General features: G+C 40.6%; 1 pseudogene; it reads left to right on the forward strand.

Annotated features, from left to right (window-relative positions):
• Positions 1-1717: 1717 nt before the first annotated feature.
• LOC139331745 (uncharacterized) overlaps positions 1718-14761 on the forward strand; it is a 293461-nt pseudogene continuing 280417 nt past the window's right edge.

The raw sequence follows: 14761 nt of genomic DNA on the forward strand, positions 1-14761 counted from the left end.
GGATGAAACCAAATCAGAAAAAAACAGACTCAGAACAGATGTTTTGACCAATTGATCTATCCAAAAGTGTGTCTGGATTAATCAATTTAAGATGAATCATTTCATGTCACCGTCTTGTGATGGGTCTATCAATATCATTTTGCTTATATGCATTATTACAAGGATTAGGTGATTAGAGGATGAGTATTCAAATACACTGAAGGATGATGGCACTTTTCCTTAATTAAATATACAACAGGATTTTATGGTCAGACTACAAAATTCACTGCAGTGTTCTATTCTTATACAGTACTGTGCAAGTTTTAGTCAGGTATGGAAAAAAATGCAAACTAAGAATGCTATCAAAATTATAAATACCAAATGTTTATTTTTTAGCAAAGTTTTTTTTTTAATGCAAAGTTCTTATAGGTACACTTGCACAAAGTCTGGGATTTTCTAGGATTATAGTCAGGTGTATGTTCAACCAATTCAACCAAACAGGTGCTAATGATCATCAATTTCACATATAGGTTGAAACACAGTCATTAACTGAAACAGAAACAGCTGTGTAGGAGGCTAATAGGTCATAAACCATGGCAAGACTGAGCACAGCGACAAGACACAAGGAAGTTATACTGCCTCAGCAAGGTCTGTCCCAGACAAAGATTTCAAAGCAGACTGGGGTTTCAAGATATGCTGTTCAAGCTCTTTTGAAGATGCACAATGAAATGGGCAACGTTGAGGATTGTAGACATGGTGATCGGCCAAGGAAACTTAGTGTGAGTTGGAGATTTTGTCAGGATGAATGGTGTCCTCAGTGCTGAGAAATACAGGTAGTGTTACGATCAGCTAACTGTCTGTTCCTAGTGTGCCTGGCACTCACATGGCTCCACCCCGTCAGCAGCTCACTAACTTTCTGCTGTGTTCTAATGGCTTCAGTTCATGTGGTTGACAACACGAAGATCAATGATGACCCATTTTTCAAGGTTAGGCTCATCTTCATCGAGCTCAATCAGTCATACAAACTTATGCCATTTCAGGAATAGCTGTCAGTGGATGAGAGCATGAACCCACACTATGGCCGACATGGATGTAAGCAATTCATAAGAGGTAAACCAACCCATATTGGTCAAAAGCTAAGGAGCCGTGCCTCATCTAGTGGCTATATGCATCACGTAGAGCCATATCCTGGATCCCACACTCTCCTTCCCGAGATTGGGTTGGGTCAGGGACCCAATGTCATTCACGGTCTTGCAGAGAAAGCTCAGGTGCTGCAAGGTTGCAAGTTAATTCATGACAATCTCTTTACTTCGTGCTGAGGTAAGTGGGACGTGCTGAGGTAAGTGTATCACTTCCTGTTTCCGGTTGCTGTGTTACTAGTAGCGTACGTCTGTGGGCTCTTGCTGGTCTAAGTGTAATTTGCTCTGTCTTTTGTTACAGCGGCTTATTACATGCTATTTAAAGTAACATTAGTTCTGCTCAAGCACCCATAAGTCTGTCTATTTAAGGACTGCTAATTTCACTCGTCTACATGCTTGTCTGCTCTGCTAGCTACACCAGTTTAGCCTCGCAGCTAGCGATGACTTCTCTCTTTCCCTCTCCAGCTCTCTCCTGCTCGGTGTGTCAGATGTTTAGCTACTCCTCTGCCTCCTTTAGTGATAGTGGTACATGTAATAAATGTAAGTTATTTGGTGAGTTGGAGGCGAGGCTTAGTGAATTGGAAGCATGGCTCTGCACCATGGAAACCAAACCATTAGCTGTAGTTAGCCAGGCCCCCGCGGCCGGTGTGGACCGACCAAGTGTAGCTCCAGCTAGCCGCCCCTCAACAGCTCCTGAGCAGCTGGGAAACCAGGGAGGCTGGGTGACTGTTTGAAGTAAGCATAGTCCTGGGCTGAAGCCCACGGGTCACCACCAACCACTTCATGTTTCTAACAGGTTCTTCCCACTCAGCAACACACCTGCTGAGAAACCAACTCTGACGTGAAGTTAGCGACACCAGCAATCATAGTCAAGTGCCTGTCAGGGGCCAGAGCAGGTGACATCAAATCAAATTTGAAACTGCTGGCTAAGGATAAGCATCAATACAGGAAGACTGTTATTCACGTGGGTGGTTATGACACCCAGTTACGCCAATCGGAGGTCACTAAAATTAATGTGGAATCGGTGTATACATATGCAGAGACGACGTCGGACTCCGTAGTTTTCTCTGGACACTTGCCAAATCTGACCAGTGATGACATGTTGACAGAGTTGAGACCAGGAGACAGAGGTGCAATCCTACATGCTCCTCTGTGCTTCCATTAGAGCAGTTACCCACCCAACGTTCCATAGAGACTGTGTCTGCCCCCCGGCCACATAAGCTAAGTAAACACACAGAAGAGGAGATCAACATAAAAATCAAATAAAAATTAAAACATCTACTACAATAGTACAATAAGAAGGAGAATTAAATGTGGACTCCTTGACCTCAAATCTCTGTCCTCTAAAGTTGTTTTAGTAAATGAGTTAATAATAGACCATAATATTGATTTATTTTGTCTGACTGAAACCTGACTGTCATGAAGAGTATGAGAGCCGAAATGAAGCTACTCCTCCGAGCCATATTAATACTCACATTCCTCGAGGAAGTGGCCAAGGAGGTGGAGTTGCAGCCATTTTTGACTCAAGCCTTTTGATCAACCCCAAACCTAAACTCAACTGTAACTCATTTGAAAGCCTCGTTCTTACTCACTTACTTCACATGAAAAATGGAAAACAGTGCAGCCAGTTTTATTTGTCATAGTGTACCGCTCTCCTGGTCCTTATTCAGAATTTATATCTGAGTTCTCTGAGTTTTTATCAGGTTTAGTCCTTAAAACTGATAAGGTAATTATTGTAGGTGACTTTAATGTACATGTCGATGTTGATAATGACAACCTTAGAACTGTGTTTATCCCAGTATTAGACTCAGTTGGCTTCTGTCAGAATGTACAAGAACCTACTCACTGTTTTAACCACACCCTCGACCTTGTTCTGACATGTGGCATTGAACTTGAAGACTTAATAGTCTCCTCACAGAATCCTCTTTTATCAGACCATCATTTAATAACTTCTGAATGCATATTACCAGACTACCTGCCAGAGGGCAAAAATTCTCATACCAGACTCCTGTCTGATAGTGCTGTAGCTAAATTTAAGGATATGATCCCATCAGCATTTAATTCAGTGCCATGTCTCAATACAACAGAGGACTCCTATGCTAACCTTAGTCCCTCCCAAATTGACTACCTAGTTGATAGTGCTACAGGTTCATTGCATATGACATTTGACTGTTGCCCCCCTAAAAAAGAAGGTAATAGAACAGAGGAGGTTAGCTCCATGGTATACCCCTCAAATTCACAAATTAAAGCAAACTTAACGGAAAATAGAAAGGTTCTACTAATTTGGAAGAATTTCGCATGACAAGACAGTCTTAAAATATACAAGAAAGCCCTCAGTGCCAGGGCAGCCTATTACTCTGCACAGGTGGTACGGTGGAACAAGTGGTAACACTGTCGCCTCACAGCTAGAAGGTCCCGGTTCGAATCCCGCTGTGGACACTGGTCTTCCACCATGCCTTCAGTGTCTGCTGCTCAAGGAAAAAGGGTCTTTCTGTTTGGAGTTTGCATGGTCTCTACGTGCTCACCTGGGGTATCCTCCATAAAAATACCCCCACTGAGAACATGCAAGATGATCACCAATGGTGACGAAAGAGATTGGGTCCCCAGGCACTGGTCGGATGGCAGCCCACTTCTCCTAGTCTGCCATGGAGGAAGGCGACCAGGATGGGTTCAAGGCGGAGGACAAATTTCACCAAATTGCATGGTGTGTGTTGCATGTATGTAATTGTGTGACAAATAAAGGGGATTGTGCTTCTGATTCTTCTTCTTCTAATAGAGGAAAATAAGAACAATCCCGGGTTTCTCTTCAGCACTGTAGCCAGGCTCTTCCTTATTAGACATCATCAATCTGTCTTTATCAGAACATATATCACAGATCACATAACATATATCCTTTAGTAGCTGTAGCTGTAATAAAACCTCTAGTTAAAAAGCCAACTTTTGATCCAGGGGTTTTAGCCAACTATAGACCAATATCCAACCTTCCCTTTCTCTCAAAAATTCTTGAGAAAGCAGTTGCTAATCAGCTGTGTGGCTTTCTACACAACAGTAGTTTATTTGAGGATTTCCAGTCAGGACGTAGAGTGCATCATAGCACAGAGACAGCACTGGTTATAGTTACAAATGACCTTCTAATTGCATCAGATAAAGGACTTGTCTTTGTACTAGTCTTATTAGATCTTAGTGCTGCATTCAACACCATTGACCATGGTATCCTATTGCAGAGACGAAAACTTCATTGGCATTAACGGTGCTACGCTAAGTTGGTTTAAATCCTACTTTTCAGATCACTCTCAGTTTGTACAAGTTAATGATGACTCCTCTGTGCTTGCTAATGTCAGCTATGGAGTTCTGCAGGGTTCTGTGCTTGGACCAATTCTATTAACCTTGTATATGCTTCCTTTAGGGAACATTAAAGAAGCACTCAATAAATTTCCATTGCTATTGCTATAATTTCCATGCAGATGGTACCCAGCTATATTTATCAATGAAGCCAGAAGAAACCAATCAGTTAACTAGACTACAAGAGTGTCTTCAGGACATAAAGACCTGGATGACCTGCAATTTTCTGATGCTAAACTCGGACAAAACTGAAGTTATAGTAGTAGGCCCTAAACACCCTAGAAATTCACTTTCTGATGACATAGTTATGGATGGCATTGCACTGGCCTCCAGCACCACTGTAAAGAATCTGGGAGTTATCTTTGATCAGGACATGTCCTTTCACTCCCATGTAAACAAATTTCAAGGACTTCACGTTTCTCAAAATGGAGCTGCCAATGATCAGAGTTGGTTTCGCAGCAGGTGTGTAGCTGAGTGGGGAGAACCTGTTAGAAACATGAAGTGGTTGGTGGTGAACCGTGGGCTTCAGCTCAGGACTATGCTTCCTTCAAACAGTCACCCAGCCTCCCTGGTTTCCCAGCTGCTCAGGAGTTGTCGAGGGACGGCTAGCTGGAGCTGCACTTCGTTGGTCCACACCAGCTGTGGGGGCCTGGCTAACTACAGCTAATGGTTTGGTTTCCATGGTGCGGAGCCATGCTTCCAATTCATTAAGCCTCGCCTCCAACTCACCAAATAACTTACATTTATTACAATGCATGAAAAACCACATTTTCGACCCGTAAATCCCCGCGAAGTTCATTGATTTTCGGCGATTTACGGCAAGTTTACGGGGAACTTCGCCGGCTCCGAAAATCGTCGGAAACGAACCATCTGTTGGCGGGGGGAGTGGTTAATTGCGCCTTCGCGAAGGTGCGAATAGCTCTAATTAGCACATGAATGCTACCAACGTTGATCTACTCAGGCTGGCCTGCTGACTTCACAAACAACCATTGGATGATTCCACAGGCATTTTAAAAGGAAACCATCATGTGATTGGATAGCAACTCCAATCACATGAGTGAGTGATCATGTGATTGGATGACAACTCTGCTGCTATTGGTCATCTGTGCGCCACAAATAATAATAATAATAATAAATATATATTAAATTCATATATCCATCCATCCATTATCTAGACCACCTATCCCTTTCGGAGTTGCGGGGGGCTGGAGCCTATCCCAGCTACAATGGGCGAGAGGCGGGGTACACCCTGAACCGGTCGCCAGCCGATTGCAGGGCTACATGCAAGGACAAACAAACATTCACTCACACTCACACCTACGGACAATTAACCTCATCAATTAACCTAATGAGCATGTTTTTGGTCTGTGGGAGGAAGCCGGAGTGCCCGGAGAGAACCCACGCATGCACAGGAAGAACATGCAAACTTCAAAATTAAAAATTAATTAAAAATAGTTATTATATTGTTATATTTATGTATATATAAAATATAAATGACATATATATTTTATTTGATTGATGATTCATTGATTTATTTGGCGATCCACCTTCTACACTACCACACAGTAGAATAGGAAGAACACAGTTGACAGAAACATTTTGAAAAAAAGTCTTTAATGAAATCATGACACACACATTAACAAGGATCAACCAAGGAAATTCAGTGACTACTGGGGAAAAAAAGCAAGGAAATGTGCAGAGGGGTTCACTGATAAGAGTCTCTGGGTTGGGCCATGCCGCTGGTCTATGGTGCATGAAAAAGAGTCTAAGGCCTTTGGAAATGCTTCTTTGCTGCTTCTGGGTCATACTGAGTTGGCGCCTGTCACTTTGAAGGGGACTCGATGCGAAGCCTCTTGCGGTGTGTCGCCACATACTTTGGGTCGCTCTCCAGCCGCTCTTGCAGTGTCTGGCAGAGTTTGGAGAGCTAGGACACTCCTTCTTGCTTCCAGCAGCTGTAAATACAGGTATTAATATAATATTAGTACTGCTAAGAAACAATAACACATGATAACATATGTGAGCATGTTTGTCAAAAACAATGCAGATAATAAATAAAATTCAGCCCATTTTTACATTGTTGTGAAAATAAAGCGGCATTCATGGGACTCTTACCCGCTTCCTTCTCTGTCTGCTGCGAGCTGAAATCTTCACAGTTGCTGCCTGAACTGAAAGAGCTGCCTGGGCATACCTGAAGCTCCTCCACACCATCTCATAATATGTCTTACAGGCCGCTGGAAGAAAATATATATTGGTTTGAAATAATTAAGACAGGCTTCAGTAAAAACAACAACAAGAAACAACAGAAAGGGTTTAAAAGACTGCTGTTCACACTATCCATGTCTGGACTCCCAGTTGAAGTCGCCATCAAATATGACGTCACCGTTTCGTTGTGGGGCGAGTTTAGTCTGTAAAACACAAAAAGCACAGGTCATGCAACGTTTACATTAACTTATATTCTGCAGAATATTTCCTGTGTATTTTATTAACTTACCCCTGCTCAGGTTCATATCGCCTGTCGTGTCCGTCACTATTGTGCAGACGTCCCACCTTTTCCTTTAAAATACAAAATACATTGTAATGTTAAATGTAACATGAACGATTACCAAACGTTCGGAACGTAGTGCAATAAGAATAATAAAGGATTGGCGCCCTAAAAACTGCACAATGTGGTACTAAATGCTAACGTTACTTACGTAACTTACGCACTCTTCGTCTCCGCAGCTGCAGTTCGGTCGGGCTGCTCCTCCAGAGCGAGCATTCTGGCTTTTATCACGGTCATTCTCCTTGCCAACTGCGCGATCAGCTGCGTTAGCAGCCGAGACAATCCACTGAAGGCGCTCAGTAGTTTCTGGATATGGTCGCTCCGCAGCCAGGCCGTCCACTCGTCGCAGAGGAGTGCCTTCTGGGATGAACTGAAGATGACGTCCGACCATTGCATGAACAGAGTTAAAGTTTAGCAGGACCCGAAATGTAACTGTTCTAATCCAAGCTCGATTCGCGTTCACAGACGCGCCAAGGTCGTTTTCTGCCGACGTCATTGCATCAGAGGAGGTGTCCAATCATATGCGAGGTCGCGCTCTCGGAATTTCTCGCGAGACCATTTTTGTTGCGTAAATGAAAAACATGCTGTGATTTTGTTAGGTACTTTGATTTTCTATTTTTGTACCTGAATATTTTATAAAACATGTAAACTTCTTTAAAGTGATATCATCGAAAATAAAAAAAAGAAAAGTTACGTTGGTGTGTTCCCTTTTTATTCCTACTTAAAGAATCATCAGTGGACTTACTCTGCTGGAATTTTGCAAGCTAATCACACAAGCATTGTTCATCTGGTGTTGTGGTGGCAAAATGCGAAAAATTGTGACTAGTGTCCAAGAACTGTAGATGCTTTAATTTTCACAATTTTGATTTAGCAATTTAAGTGGAAAATTAAAGACCTTTGAGAGTCAGGACACTTATCCTGTATGTAACCTATAAAATTATTTAAACACACTTTTAAATCCTCATGAAAAAAAAAAAAAATCTTTGTATTCTGTAGGCACAGAACACACACACACACACACACACAAAATCCCAATTTGCATTTGTATAGCTTTGCAGCATTTACATTTGCATTTTAACACCTCATGGTCACAGGGGCTCAGAGAGAACTTCCACGGCAATTTACAGTGACGGAAATTGACGGAAATGTGAAAAAAAGAGTAAATAAGAAGAAAAGGAAAAGAGAAAAAAACAACCAAATGACTGAAGTGTTTCTGAAAAAGGTCAATTGATTCAAGGGATGAGCTACTTGTATTAGTATTCATATTGGTGTCGTATTTTTGATAATGTGGGCCTGAGTCACACTAGAATGTCATAGAGCATTCTAGTGGTAATGCTGGCAACTACTAGTGACAGACTTGTATTTATGTTAACAAGTGGGACGGGATATTTAACAATTTTTATGACTGCATAGGGGTGGCACGGTGGCACAAGTAGGTAGTGCGCGCGCCTCACAGCAAGAAGGTTGCCGGTTCGATCCCTGGGCGGGGCCTTTCTGTGTGATGTTTGCATGTTCTTCATGTGCATGCGTGGGTTCCCACAGACCAAAAACATGCTCATTAGGTGAATTGTGAACTCTAAATTGCCCCTAGGTGTGAGTGTGAATGGTTGTCTGTCTTTGCCTGTCTTTGTCTGTCTTTGCATTGCCCTGCAATTGGCTGGCGACCAGTTCGGGGTGTACCTCTCGCCCGTAGAATATAGGATATATAGGATATATATATAGGAATATAGGATATATAGGATGGATAGGCTCCAGCCCCCCCGCAACCCCGAAAGGGATAGGCGGAATAGAAAATGGATGGATGGATGGATGACTATGGATGAGTAGGATGAATATGTTAATGTAGTCTATAAATGGTAGATACAACACTCCATCCCACCAAGGAAAGGCTCTCCCGCATTTCATAACAAAGGCACAAGAGTTAGTAACAAGAGTTACTAGATCCTTCGCCCCTTGAAGTGAGTGTAACTGAAAGATACAAGAAGTAGCAGCAGAAGTTTTAAAACTAAACAATAGTTTGGTTTGCTGGAACTGAACTTGGGATGAGAGCAAGATATATCATATCACATGATCATCTATATATATATGGACTTTAAAGAAACAGAAAGATCGGGTCACAACAGCTTCTAAATGGACATTTCTGACTGTTTTCTCAACTCTTCAATGTCAAGAATGTAGTTCTTTGAAGTTCAGGTTTATAAACTCTAACAAGCTCTTACTCATGCTATATAGATCAGTGATAAGTTATAGATTAAGAGCAGTTTTAGGTTTGCCATATTATAAATAAAAGTCATTTGGCTGCTTATCCAAAGGTGTATTCATAAATGTCTAGAAGCACTATGTTATGTCATTTTTACATGTGACCGAGAGCACAGGACTGACTGCTATAACTGTCCAGAGAAGAGAGAGCAGAAGAGAGAGAGATAGAGTGGTGGGTCTTCTTTGACTGAATTCAAATGGTTGATCATGCTCAGTTATTCTGAAGTAAGAAAGTAAACAGAAAGACAGTCCTTTCCAACAAACATGTTAAAAAAAAACTGGTGACATGTCTTTGATAAGGGCTCTGTTTATTGGAGGTATTTTGTTTTGATTCAGATCTTAATGAGATTGGCGGATTAAAAAGCTTCATGAGACATGAGCGTTTCACACAACAAACATGCACATTAGTGAGCATGATTTGAGTCTTGCAAAAACAAACAAAGAAACAGAACATTGTTGCTGTTTTGCTGATCTTATCGCGTTATACTACTACAGATGACAAGATGACTATGGTTGCTCTGTGTCATGTGACGATTCAATAATAAATGGTCTGCAGTGTTTTCACTCTGCCTTTTAGTTTTGACTCAGTTCTCTTACCTCAACCAAGGTGCTATCATAAAATTACAAACATAACAGAAGAGAAAATCTAGTTGAGCTGAGCTGTGCCGTGCAGTGGAAATTAGGTATAAACAATGGAAGGACCTCTCAGGAATGGCAACAAAAATGTGTGTGTGGGGGTGTGACACACATATAACAACTGCAATGGTATGCCAAGTCTCCAGGTCAGGAGGTCAGTAATAGTCTCTACAATATAGAGCTACTGGTGTGGTATTTCACTGATCGATCTTGCAACTGCCACAACTTTCCAAAGAACACCATCATCTCCCAGTCTGCCTGACATACATATTAAGTTTGTACAAGTTTACTTGTATTCTCCACACACAACCACCACACAATATATTCACCCAGGACCATATTTGGGCTACCACTGATAATCAAAATTGCACAAATCTATCAATTTGTTTGTATGTGTATGAGTGTACGAGAAAGGTATAGTAATATGTGTATGAACCACCACAGAGCCCACCAATAAACAGTAGCAAGCAGCCATTACTATCAGTGTCTTGTATTTAACACACAGGACAATAATTCAGGTCCAATGAATAGCAGCAGTGTCGTGGATAACTCTGCAGGAATATTACAAGACAATGATATTCCCATGCTGGAGGAAAGGGAGGGCAGCTCCGTTGGTTATCACCATGCTGATTGTCACTGTGTCTCTGTGTCTCACAGAGTTGGAAAACAGATTATAAATGTGGTCTTTCACAGATCACTGACTGAACTCTTCAAAGATATGCTCCATAATTATATAATAGAGCCCAAACGGAGCCCATATATATTAAGAAAAAAAATTCTACCAGCTCACTAGTGTTTTCAGTATTTAAAGGGTTAGTTCACTTATAGCCCAAATATAAGATACAAACACTAAATTTGAGAGAAAATTACTTAAAACTAGTGAAATTATCTGTCCATGCAGCAAGTAAATTTTACTTGGTAAGAATTCTTGAAATAAGATTTTTAAATCCAGAAATAAGTTGTCCCTGGTAAGTATCCAAATGGGTTAAAATAAGCCAAAAATGCAGTTTTTAGATCAAAATGCTTGAAATCAAACTTGATTACTGCCCAATAATAAGTGAAAAATACTAAATATAAGCAAATAATTTTTTTTTTAATTATTTTCTCATTTTTAGTAAATCAAGGTTTAAAAACAAGAAAAAAAAATACTAATTTAAGTAAAGATTACTCAGTATTAGTACAGTATGATTACACTGTGTCTTGATAGAAATTGGTTTATCTTGAAATAAACCTAAATCCATATTAAAACCAAACCCAAAAACTTAAAACCAGACCTTATTCTAACATTATCCTGGCTGACTCTACTGAAATAACAAGCAGGACATGCATGATAAGCATCAACATTTATTTAACTTTCAGGAGTAATAACTACACCATCAACACTGGGTAAGGGTTCTTCCACAATCTTAAAATCAAAATTAAAACATTTTAAGACTTTTTAGTAGCCCAAACAAAGACAAAATTAATTTGGCACATAAATCATGCATACACTGTAAATGCCAAAACAAGATGATCCACTGAAAACAAATAATACAAATCATAAAATGGTCAACCTGACTCAGTTAAAGTGCCATATAAAATTTGAGACGTCTAGAAAATACAAATAGAATCTTTTACGGATGTGTGGGACCCCTGGTGAGGTATTTCAGCAAATAACCATAACACGCTGGACAAAACATGCAGAGTAGTTTGCCAAGTCAGGAGCAAAACTACTGAAAGGTGCTGCAAACCAAAACAAGCACACCTGTCCTGACACTAATGCTGCTTGGCATTCACCTATTTTTCAATGAATGATTTCCATTCAGCTATTGCTTTCTTATATGTGCTGGTGGAATCCTGATCATGGATGGCATCACCAACTACCTCTGTTTGGATGACAGAGAGGAGTGTTGCAACACATTTTGGGTATGTCAAGTGCAAAGTGTAGTAGTATGCCATTAACACCAACATTCCTTCCCAAAAATCCTCCTGGGGGAGGGTGCTCACTGGCATGTTTCCAACAGCGACAATGCAGACTGTTCCATCGAAGAGCAGCACCGGTGAGAACAGACGCTGCTTTTCCAGGTATAGCACAGGGTCCTCACCTGGCTGGAATAGAATGACAAGGACAATATGGTGAAGAGTTTGAAGATAAGTAGTGCTGTGCATCAAAACTGCAACAAATGAACGGCATCAAGAGTGCTATCAACAGTTTATGGTTGGATTTACTGCTGGAACAGAAGAAATGAACATGAATTAGTTCACTAAAAGAAAAAAATTAAGTGTGCAGAATAAAACTCACTCTCATTGTCATCATGATATGAACATGCACGATAAACAAATCACAAAGATGGTGAATGAATGAATGAATGAATGAATGAATGAATGATAGTTAATTTTGCTTTCTATTATGTTTATTTTAGTATGAGATGTTGTGTCTATTGATCATGTTACTTGGTCATATTACCCGACCACTAATAATCACTGCACCTGTAATGTCAGCCTCATGCCCTGATGAAGGCTCCTCAGTGAGCTGCAATGCGCTGGCCTTACATCTTACCCAGTCACACTTGCAATACAATCTGACTCATGAAATGGAGGCATGTACCCTCAAAGGTTTTCATGTACAGAAACCAGTACTATGACAGCACACTTTTTTTCCCCACTTTAAGCACACACCTGCACTGGAGTTGTCCTCACTGATGTCATCATTACTCTCAAGAAGAATGGTATTAGCACTTGAGCCGCTTGTGTCGCCACTTATGTCACCATCTGACCCATCGTCTGTGTTGTCTAAGCTGATCAGAGTCTTCTTGCCCCTATCTCGTTGTGGTATGGAACCCTGCCTCTTCCTTGGGGACCTCATATTTTGGAGTCGCTTGTACATTTTTGTGTAGATAGTCAGCTGTGTTAAAAGAATGTTTTGTAAGTTATGTGTCTTGTTGCTGCCCACTCAAACTTTGTTTTTTTCTTTAAAAAAGCACTACTTACACAAGGCATAAATGTGTCTCCATCACGTAACATAGGGTAATAGTCGACAATCTTCTGTGCCATTGCTCTCATTTCGACTTTGGAGGGGTATTTTACGTGGTTCCCCATGAGACTAGTACGCAGGATGGCAACCATGCTAGTGACTGTGTTCGTTATGAGTCTGCAACAGAGCTCTTTAGACATCTTACAGTCTTCTCCCTTTCCATTGCAGAGCAATGTAAAGTACTGACTGTGCACCATTTCCAACTCTGTATCTGTGTACACCACATACTCTGGTGGGTCTGGCATTTTCATTGTTTTGTCAGCAGTTTGGGATATGGGAGTAGAAGCTTGAGGATGGCATGATGGCATGGCTGTAGCTGAGGGTATAATCTCACTTCCACTACAAGCGTTGGCATCTTGGTCAGTAGTACTTTCACACTATTGCAATTGTTGGGGATAGAAGTAAAATACAATTAAGGGCGTTAATCAAATGCTAAGTGTCACTTTTACTAATTGCCAACCTATCAAAAATAATTGAAAGCCTGTCATTTCGACACATCGCAAATAAAGATGAGGCTAGTTTATAGACAGAAAAAATAAACATGTGTTAAACTTATATTAAACTTGTATTTTGTTTATCTCACAATATAGAATAGAATAAATAAGCATTATGGGGATTCTATGTTTTTTTTTTCTCATAATTTTAACTTTTTTCTTGGGCTGTCAAACACTAATATATTTTATCCCCATTAATCTCATGATTGTCCATAGTTAACTTTTTTTTAAAAAAATCTGTTTTAAATTTACCTTAAATAGATATTTTTCAAGTTTTTGATATTCTTATCTACATGGGAGTGGACAAATATGCCGTCTTTGGGTGGATGTTTGTTTATTGTAATTGCAACAATCCCAAACAAAGACAAATATTGTCCAGAAATATCCAAAAATATGGTAAGAACATGACAAATCCAAACATGGCAAACCCAAGTGGTGGCCAACCAGGTGGTGAGTCCCCTCTCTCTCTCTCTCTGTCTGCCCCCCCCCCCCCCCCCCCGCTAATGCTGCTTAGCTCAGCTAATTTATGTAAAACATATCTTCTAACGTCTAACCTTCTAACATACCTTCTAACGTCGACCGTATGGTGTCATCAAACTCCTACATGCCGTGTTAACAGCCGTAACATGTAGCGCCTGACAAAAATCCACAGTTAATGTTAGCAAAAGATGGCAATGGCTAATGATAACGTTAGCTAGCTTGCTGACCAGCAGCCCTTATGGCCGACAATTAAAAAGCAGTTATATGTCTTAGTAACACCGTCGTTCTAGAGTGTTGTTTTTGCACATATAATTTACCAATTTAGAAAATGTTACCTACCTTCAATTAGGGCTGAACAATATATCGTTATCGTTTCTATATCTAGATATGAACATTCAAGATATTAATATCGAAAAAGCAATGATATAAACGACGTAGGGTGCTTTTCATTCCATAAATTGGTCTCCTCGTCTCCTCCACTTGCTTCCTCTCCTCGCGTCTTAGCTCCGCCCAGCGAGGACATGAAAGAGGGATGCGAGGAAGGGACGTGAGGACGGAGGAAACGAAACTCCAAAATGAAAAATCCTGGCTCTACAGCCTCAGTCCGAAGCGATGTCAATTACTGATGACGTTTGCACAGCTGTAAAAGCTGTAAAACATGATATTATGGTCAGATCTGCAGTCAGACTGTTCTACTCCTGATTGCTATTGATGAGGTTTCAATTATATGCCGTTAGAGGCATAACAGAGGACGGCTGTGTGGTAGATTAAACCAACAGCCTTGTAGCCTTGCTTTAAAAAAAACGTAATATACCAAGAATTTTCATTAATTTCTTGGTGACAGATAAAATTGTTAAAAGGACACAGTTGAAACAAG

Source organism: Chaetodon trifascialis, chromosome 5 (assembly GCF_039877785.1).
Source record: "Chaetodon trifascialis isolate fChaTrf1 chromosome 5, fChaTrf1.hap1, whole genome shotgun sequence".
NCBI classification, from domain to species: Eukaryota; Metazoa; Chordata; class Actinopteri; order Chaetodontiformes; family Chaetodontidae; genus Chaetodon; species Chaetodon trifascialis.